The following is a 9,591-nucleotide window of genomic DNA, read 5'->3' on the forward strand; positions in this document are numbered from 1 at the left end:
TTACATTATTTGCCATTTGCCTCTCGTTTTCCTCTCCCCCACTTCACCCTTGCCGTTTTATTCGCCCTCTCTCTCTCCCTCCTCCCTCTCTTTCTCTATTTGCCTCTTTTTGCCCGTTTCTTGTTTGCTTGTGTGTTGGATTGCTTGCTTGTCACGATGGCTTTACCTAGATTTGGTGATCTTCACCTTAAAAGGTTAGAAGAGATCGAAAGCAATGTCAGGAGTTTTATGGTTTTACAATTTGAGCATAATAATTTCTTTAGAAATGAGCTTAAAGAACAAAAAAGTTTTATGGCTTATATGAATAAAGAGCTCGATGATATGTCTAAAGAATTTGATGGTTTGAAATCTCAGATTGCTTATCTTGAGAAGTTAATAGCCGAAGTTTCGGATAAGCAAGCCACCTTAGTTAATAAGATGGCCGCTAAGCCGGATTTTTTTGGAAGATATAGATGAAGATCTAAAAGTTATTGACATGTCCCCTATTAAATGTTTTTTTTGAAATATGAATCTTCATAATAATGGGACCGAATATGATCCACCTTTACCTAGATGGCGTTTCAAAAATTCTGAGTCTTTAGATCTTGATGCTAAAATTGTTAATAGTGGGATTGAAGAAGTCAAAACTTTAAATATTAATGAACCCACTATTTTGGATTTCAAGGAATTTAATTATGATAATTGCTCTTTGATAGCTTGTATTTCCTTGTTGCAATCCGTGCTAAATTCTCCTCATGCTTATAGTCAAAATAAAGCTTTTACTAAACATATCGTTGATGCTTTGATGCAATCTTGTGAAGAAAATCTTGAGTTGGAAGTTTCTATCCCTAGAAAACTTTATAATGACTGGGAACCTACTATTAAAATTAAAATTAAAGATCATGAATGCTATGCTTTGTGTGATTTGGGTGCTAGTGTTTCCATGATTCCAAAGACTTTGTGTGATTTGCTAGGTTTCCGTGATTTTGTTGATTGCTCTTTAAACTTGCACCTTGCGGATTCCACCATTAAGAAACCTATGGGAAGAATTAATGATGTTCTTATTGTTGCAAGTAGGAACTATGTGCCCGTATATTTTATTTTTCTTGATATCGATTGCAATCCTTCATGTCCTATTATTCTTGGTAGACCTTTCCTTAGAACGATCGGTGCAATTATTGATATGAAGGAAGGAAATATTAGATTCCAATTTCCATTAAGGAAAGGCATGGAACAATTTCCTATAAAGAAAATAAAATTACCATATGAATCTATCATGAGAGCCACTTATGGATTGCCTACCAAAGATGGCAATACCTAGATCTATCCTTGCTATTTGTGCCTAACTAGGGGCGTTAAACGATAGCGCTTGTTGGGAGACAACCCAATTTTATTTTTATTCCTTGATTTTTGCTCCTTTTTAGTAATAAATAATTTATCTAGCCTCTGTTTTGGTTGTGTTTTTTGTGTTTAATTAGTGTTTGTGCCAAGTAGAACCGTTGGGAAGACTTGGGGAAAGTCTTTTTAATCTTGCTGTAAAAAACAAAAACTTTAGCGCTCATGAGAATTTCTGCCATTTTTATTTGGAAAGTCATATGTAGTTAATTATTTTTGAAGATTATTAATAGATAAATTCCTCACGTCCAGAAATTTATTTTATAATTTTTGGGGTTCCAGATCTTGCGTTAGCTATAGATTACTACATACTGTTCTGTTTTTGACAGATTCTGTTTTTCGTGTGTTTTTTGCTTATTTTGATGAATCTATGGCTAGTAAAATAGTTTATAAACCATATAGAAGTTGTAATACAGTAGGTTTAACACCAATGTAAATAAATAATGAGTTCATTATAGTACCTGGAAGTGGTGTTTTGTTTTCTTTCGCTAATGGAGCTCACGAGAATTTATACTTTAAGTTTTGTGTTGTGAAGTTTTCAAGTTTTGGGTGAAAGATTTGATGGATTATAGAACAAGGAGTGGAAAGATTCTAAGCTTGGGGATTCCCATGGCACCCCAAGATAATCTAAGGACACCTAAAAGACAAAGCTTGGGGATGCCCAGGAAGGCATCCCCTCTTTCGTCGACTTCCATCGGTAATTTTACTTGAAGCCATATTTTTATTCACCACATGATATGTGTTTTGCTTGGAGCGTCTTGTATTATTTGAGTATTTATTTTTTAGTTTTCCACAATCATCCTTGATGTACACACCTTTTGAGAGAGACGCACATGATTCGGAAATTGTTAGAATACTCTATGTGCTTCACTTATATCTTTTGGGTTATATAGTTTTTGCTCTAGTGCTTCACTTATATCTTTTAGAGCACCTCGGTGGATTTGTTTTATAGAAACTATTGTTCTCTCATGCTTCACTTAGATTATTTTGAGGGTCCTAAAAACAGCATGGTAATATGTTTTAATTATGTTAGGCATTCAAGATTAATAATTTTTTTTTCTTATGAGTGTGTTGAATACTATGAGAAGTTTGATACTTGATAATTGTTTTGAGGTATGGAGATGGTAATATTAGAGTCATGCTAGTTGAGTAGTTGTGAATTTGAGAAATACTTGTGTTAAAGTTTGTGATTCCCGTAGCATGCATGTATGGTGAACCATTATGTGATGAAATCGGTGCATGATTTATTTATTGATTGTCTTCCTTATGAGTGGTGGTCGGGGACGAGTGATGGTCTTTTCCTACCAATCTATCCCCCTAGGAGCATGCGCGTAATACTTTGTTTTGATAACTTATAGATTTTTGCAATAAGTATATGAGTTCTTTATGACTAAGGTTGAGTCCATGGATCATACACACTTTTCTTCCTTCCACCATTGCTAGCCTCTCTAATACTGCGCAGCTTTCGCCGGTATCATACACCCACCATATACCTTCCTCAAAACAGTCACCATACCTACCTATCATGGCATTTCCGTAGCCATTCCGAGATATATTGCCATGCAACTTTCCACCGTTCCGTTTACTATGACATGCTCCATCATTGTCATATTTCTTTGCATGATCATGTAGTTGACATTGTATTTGTGGCAAAGCCACCGTTCATAATTTTTTCATACATGTCACTCTTGATTCATTGCATATCCTGGTACACCGCCTGAGGCATTCACATAGAGTCATATTTTGTTCTAAGTATTGAGTTGTAAGTGAATAAAAGTGTGATGATCATCATTTTTAGAGCATTGTCCCAAGTGAGGAAAGGATGATGGAGACTATGATTCCCCCACAAGTCGGGATGAGACTCCGGATGAAAAAAAAGAGGCCATAAAAAAAGGCCCAAATAAAAAATATGAGAGAAAAAGAGAGAAGGGACAATGCTACTATCCTTTTACCACACTTGTGCTTCAAAGTAGCACCATGATCTTCATAGTAGAGAGTCTCTCATGTTATCACTTTCATATACTAGTGGGAATCTTTCATTATATAGAACTTGGCTTGTATATTCCAATGATGGGCTTCCTCAAAATGCCCTAGGTCTTCATGAGCAAGCAAGTTGGATGCACACCTACTTAGTTTCTTTTTGAGCTTTCATATACTTATAGCTCTAGTGCATCCGTTGCATGGCAATCCCTACTCACTCACATTGATATCTATTGATGGGCATCTCCATAGCCTGTTGATACGCCTAGTTGATGTGAGACTATCTTCTCCCTTTTTGTCTTCTCCACAACCACCACTCTATTCCACCTATAGTGCTATATCCATGGCTCACGCTCATGTATTGCGTGAAGATTGAATTTTTTTTGAGAATGTCAAAAGTATGAAACAATTGCTTGGCTTGTCATCGGTGTTGTGCATGATTTAAATATTTTGTGTGGTGAAGATAGAGCATAGCCAGACTATATGATTTTGTAGGGATAGCTTTCTTTAGCCATGTTATTTTGAGAAGACATAATTGCTTTGTTATTATGCTTGAAGTATTATTATTTTTATGTCAATATGAACTTTTGTCTTGAATCTTTCGGATCTGAATATTCACACCACAATTAAGAAGAATTACATTAAAATTATGCCAAGTAGCACTCCGCATCAAAAATTTTGTTTTTATCATTTACCTACTCGAGGACGAGCAGGAATTAAGCTTGGGGATGCTTGATACATCTCCAACGTATCTATAATTTTGATTGTTCCATGCTATATTATATTCTGCTTGGACATTATTGGGCTTTATTATACACTTTTATATTATTTTTGGGACTAACTTATTAACCGCAGGCCCAACCCCGAATTGTTGTTTTTTTCCTATTTTAGGGTTTCACAGAAAAAGAATATCAAACGGAGTCCAAACGGAATGAAACCTTCGAGAACGTGATTTTCGAAACGAACGTGATCCAGAGGACTTGGACCCTATGTGAAGACATCAACCAGGAGGCCATGATACGTCTCCGTGGTATCTATAATTTTTGATTGTTCCATGCCAATATTCTACAACTTTCATATACTTTTGGCAAATTTTTATACTATTTTTGGGACTAACATATTGATCCAGTGCCCAGTGCCAGTTCCTGTTTGTTGCAAGTTTTTTGTTTCGCAGAATATCCATATCAAACGGAGTCCAAACGGGATAAAAACTGATGGAGATTTTTTTTGGAATATATATGATTTTTGGGAAGAAAAATCCACGCGAGACAGTGCCCGAGGTGGCCACGAGGCAGGGGGGCGCGCCTGCCCCCTGGTGCGCCCCTGACCCTCGTGGGCCACCCGTAAGGCGGTTGAGGCCCTTCTTTCGCCGCAAGAAAACTAATATCCGGATAGTGATTGTGTTAAAATTTCAGCCCAATCAGAGTTACGGATCTTCGGGAATATAAGAAATGGTGAAAGGTAAGAATCTGAGAACATATAAACAGAGATAGATAGATCCAATCTCGGAGGGGCTCTTGCCCCTCCCATGCCATGGAGGCCATGGACCAGAGGGGAAACCCTTCTCCCATCTAGGGAGGAGGTCAAGGAGGAAGAATAAGGAGGGAGGCTCTCTCCCACTCGCTTCCGGTGGCACCAGAGTGCCACCGGGGGCCATCATCATCACCGCGATCTACACTAACACCTCTTCCATCTTCACCAACATCTCCATCACCTTCCCCCCTCTATCTATAGCGGTCCACTCTCCCGCAACCCGATGTACCCTCTACTTGAACATGGTGCTTTATGCTTCATATTATTATCCGATGATGTGTTGCCATCCTATGATGTCTGAGTAGATTTTCATTGTCCTATCGGTGGTTGATGAATTGCTATGATTGATTTAATTTGCTTGTGGTTATGTTGTTATCCTTTGGTACCCATCATATGATTGCGCGCGTGGATCACACCCTAGGGTTAGTTGTATGTTGATAGGACTATGTATTGGAGGGCAAGGGTGACAGAAGCTTCAGCCTAGCATAGAAATTGATGCATACGGGATTGAAGGGGGGCCAATATATCTTAATGCTATGGTTGGGTTTTACCTTAATGAATGTTAGTAGTTGCGGATGCTTGCTAATAGTTCCAATCATAAGTGCATAGAATTCCAAGTAAGGGATGACATGCTAGAAGTGGCCTCTCCCACATAATACTTGCTATCGGTCTAGTAAAGTAGTCAATTGCTTAGGGGCAATTTCGCAACTCCTACCACCACTTTTCCACAGTCGCTATATTTACTTTATTGTTTCTTAACCTAAACAGCCCCTACCTTTTATTTACTTGCCCTTTATTATCTTGCAAACCTATCCAACAACACCTACAAAGTACTTCTAGTTCCATACATGTTCTAGGTAAAGCGAACGTCAAGCATGCATAGAGTTGTATCGGTGGTCGATAGAACTTCAGGGAATATTTGTTCTACCTTTAGCTCCTCGTTGGGTTCGACACTCTTACTTATCGAAAACTGTTGCGATCCCCTATACTTGTGGGTTTTCATGACCTTTTTCTGGCGCCGTTGCCGGGGAGCAATAGCGTGGGTTGAATATTCTCATGTGTGCTTGTTTGCTTTATCACTAAGTAATTTTTATTTGCTGTTCTTAGTTGTTCTTTATCTTTAGTTATGGATATGGAACACGGAATACCAAAAAAATTATGTGTACTTGCTACTCATGGAGATGGGGAACCTCGTAAAACCCTCGATGCTGGTTATGTGAAAAATATTATGTACTACTTTAATAATCCTGAGAAAACTGATGAGGACATCAATACCATTGTTACACCCACAGCCCCTACTGTTACATATAGTGGACCAATTACTAGAGCTCGCGCACGCCAATTAAATTACCAGGTACTTTCGTTTCTTGGTAATGATTCTAATGTTCATGAGATTATGATGCTGCCTAAATTGGATACATTTGTTTTGCTTACAAATGAAGGGCCTAGCATGGAGAAGGATGAACATTGGAGCAAGAACACGCATGGAGTTGATGGCATGCACAAGGGGATCAAGAACGGAGTTACAAGTGATGATTTCAAGACTTTGAAGCCGCCATAAGGAGTGCATGAAGACTTGGACGAAATATACAAGATGCCACTTCATAATATTCGTCCATAGGCTATTCTAGGTGCTGCGTCACCTTATTAATGGGCCAGGCCCATGTAATTTCGAAATACTTAAGTATAGGCTATTTTTAGAGTCGGTATGTGTGGGGAAACAAGAGTTAGGGTTGGTTTCGGACCCCACCCTCAAGGGCCACGAAATTCCCCTCTCTTCCTCCATATATACAGCCCTTAGGGCGTCGTTTAGACTTTGGGTTTTGTTTAGATTAAAAGTTCGCCATAGCTGCAACTTCGCGTACTTCGTTTGTGTCCAACGACCAGACCAAGACGTCACAGAACCCCACCTTGATCAATAAAGCTTTCATCTTATATTCGCAATATCCCGATTGCAATCTCAGTTTCTTGCTTGTTCTTCGTTTGCTCACAGGAAACAGACCCTCGTGGTCAGGTTGATCGTGCTCCGGCGTGGTCAATAACCCTCGGAAGTTGGTTTAGCGATTGCTAAGGCGCGACGTCTCGCACATTCGTAGTCGGATCGTCAAGGTCGACTCCCACAGAAAACGATAGCCACCATCTCATCGAAACATCGGGACACCTTAGCCTCTCTCAAGTGGTATCAGATTTCCAGGTTGCTCGGTGAGATTTTACAGTTTTTCATAGATTAGATCGAGTCTGTTCTTCATACCTACAGTCCACGAAAAAGCCAGAAAAAAATTAGGGTTAGTTCATCATATCCGAACCAATCTGAGCCTTTGCATAATCTTTTTAGGGTTTTTGCTTTGTTGAATTTGCGGTTGCATCGTCGTGTCAAGTTGCTGGTCTTAGAGTCTAGTCTTTTAGAGTTTCGAGTTCTGGTCATAAGTTGTCACGCCGCCGCCGCACCATCATCATCGCCCATCTACCACTTTTGCTTCTCTGCCACCGCTCTGAATCCATATCCATATACCACCACCAATCTGTATCTATATACCACCACCGCTACCATATACCACCACCGCTGCCATATACCACAACCATATATCCACCACCAATCCGAGTTCTTCTCATATTAGGTTTGTTCTTGAGATCAATCTAAATTCCGAGTCGTGTTTCCTTGCCTGCGTAGGTCTCGAAAAAAAAAGTCTGGAGACCCCCGCGCAGTTTTTAGGCCAAAATTTTCACGGGCAAATTTTTTTCCCTATCCTATTTTTAGGCTTTTCTGAGTCTTTTGAGCCACGTGCCATCATAGTGATTTTTTGTTGCACTTTTTCGTCGTCGCTGCCCTGATTTCCGAAAAAAAAGTGAAAAAAAAAATTTCGTGCCCATCCTATCAGTTTGACGAGGGAAGAGTTTTGAGACACTCGCCATTATAGTGATTTTTCGCAAAAAAAAGAGGAGCGCAAAAAAAAGGAGCGCAAAAAAAAGAGCGAAAAAAAGAAGCGAGTTCCATAGTGTGCTTTTCCCTTATTTACGTGCAGCTCCGTGATTTTGTTAGTGTTCTAGGCTCGCGTCTCTAGCACGGTCTAGCCTAGGACCAGCACAATACCGTCGTTGAGCGTTTATTCAACTTTGCATCTCTGAATTGATTATTGCTGACCCTTTTTGCTACCATACTATAAGCCTTCCCAGCTCCACATACATCTACGTCGTGCGTTTGACTCTCCCTGGCAATCGCTCTATCCAAGCTTTTGAGAGTTTTTGACAACAACGGTTGCCGATCACCGCCTGCTGCTGGGTAAGAACTGGTAAGAATTTGAGATTTGCTTGACGGATTTGTGACACCCGCCACCACCACCACTTGTTAGTAGTCTGTAGGATCATATTCTTGTGTGTTTCTATTGCTGCTAACCATGCCAGGATCACAAGCCGACGAGACTGACTGGGAGAACTTGACGAACAAGGAGCTTCATGATATGTTTCAGCAAATGATGAATGGACAGGTGCAAGATGTGATAAACAGATTTGAAGAGACCATGGAGAAGATAGATGGCATGGAGAAGACGTTTGAAGCAAAGCTCGATAACAAGTTTGCTGAATTGCTTTCGCGTTTTCCACCACCACCACCGGCTGCTCCTGCCGCACCTCTGCAACAACAGCAACAACACCGACTACCTCCATGTCGGGAAACAGCCCTCCGCCGAGCGAGCCATGTCCCTCTTCAGTCGGGCCAAACTGCTGGTGCTGCTGTTGATACTTCTGTGGCTCCTACTGCTGATGTGGAGGAGGATGATTATGTGGGAGATTATGAGGATGAGGTTGATCACATGCAGCACAGCAACCACCAGGTCGTCCACATGCAAATAATGGCAATGGTAGGGCTCACCCTCAGGTACGAGATCATGACCATCTCCCTAAACTAAAATTGAATATTCCACCATTTGAGGGTAGATATGTTCCTGATATATATCTTACTTGGGAGTTAGAAACTGAACAACGATTTACATGTTTACAATATCCCGAGGAGAGACGTGTTCCTGCTGCTGTTTGTGCTTTCACTAGTTTTACATGTGTTTGGTGGTCTGAGCATTGTAGATTAAATCCTATTCCGGCTACTTGGGCTGCTTTGAAAACTGCTATGCGTACTCGTTGGGTTCCACCATATTATCAACATGAATTACTTCAAAAATTGCAGCGCTTAAGACAGGGAAAAAATTCTGTAGAAGAATATTATCAGGAATTACAAACTGGCATGATTAGATGTGGTATTGTTGAGGAGAATGAAGCTATGCTTGCACGTTGTATGGGTGGATTAGATAGAGAGATTCAAACGATTCTAGAGTATAAGGAGTACACTAATATCACTCGTTTATTCCATCTTGCTTGTAAAGCTGAACGTGAAGTGCAGGATCGACAGGCATTGGTGCGGACTAACTTTTCTGCAGGTCGACCTTCATCATGGACACCAGATGCATCATCTACTTCCACACGTTCTGCTACACCGGCACCTCCGTCGGCTGCCACCTCCAACCGTGATACAATAAAGCAGGCACAATCACCACTATCTGCCAAGAGCACACCTTCTGGGCCTGCAAAGAGCTCTTCTTCATCCATGGCATCAACAGGGCAAACACATGATATTATTTGTAGACGTTGCAAGGGTGGAGGTCATTATGCGAGAGAATGCCCATCTAAGCGTGTGATGATTGTTACTGAGGATGG

This window comes from Triticum urartu, chromosome 3 (assembly GCF_003073215.2).
Source record: "Triticum urartu cultivar G1812 chromosome 3, Tu2.1, whole genome shotgun sequence".
NCBI classification, from domain to species: Eukaryota; Viridiplantae; Streptophyta; class Magnoliopsida; order Poales; family Poaceae; genus Triticum; species Triticum urartu.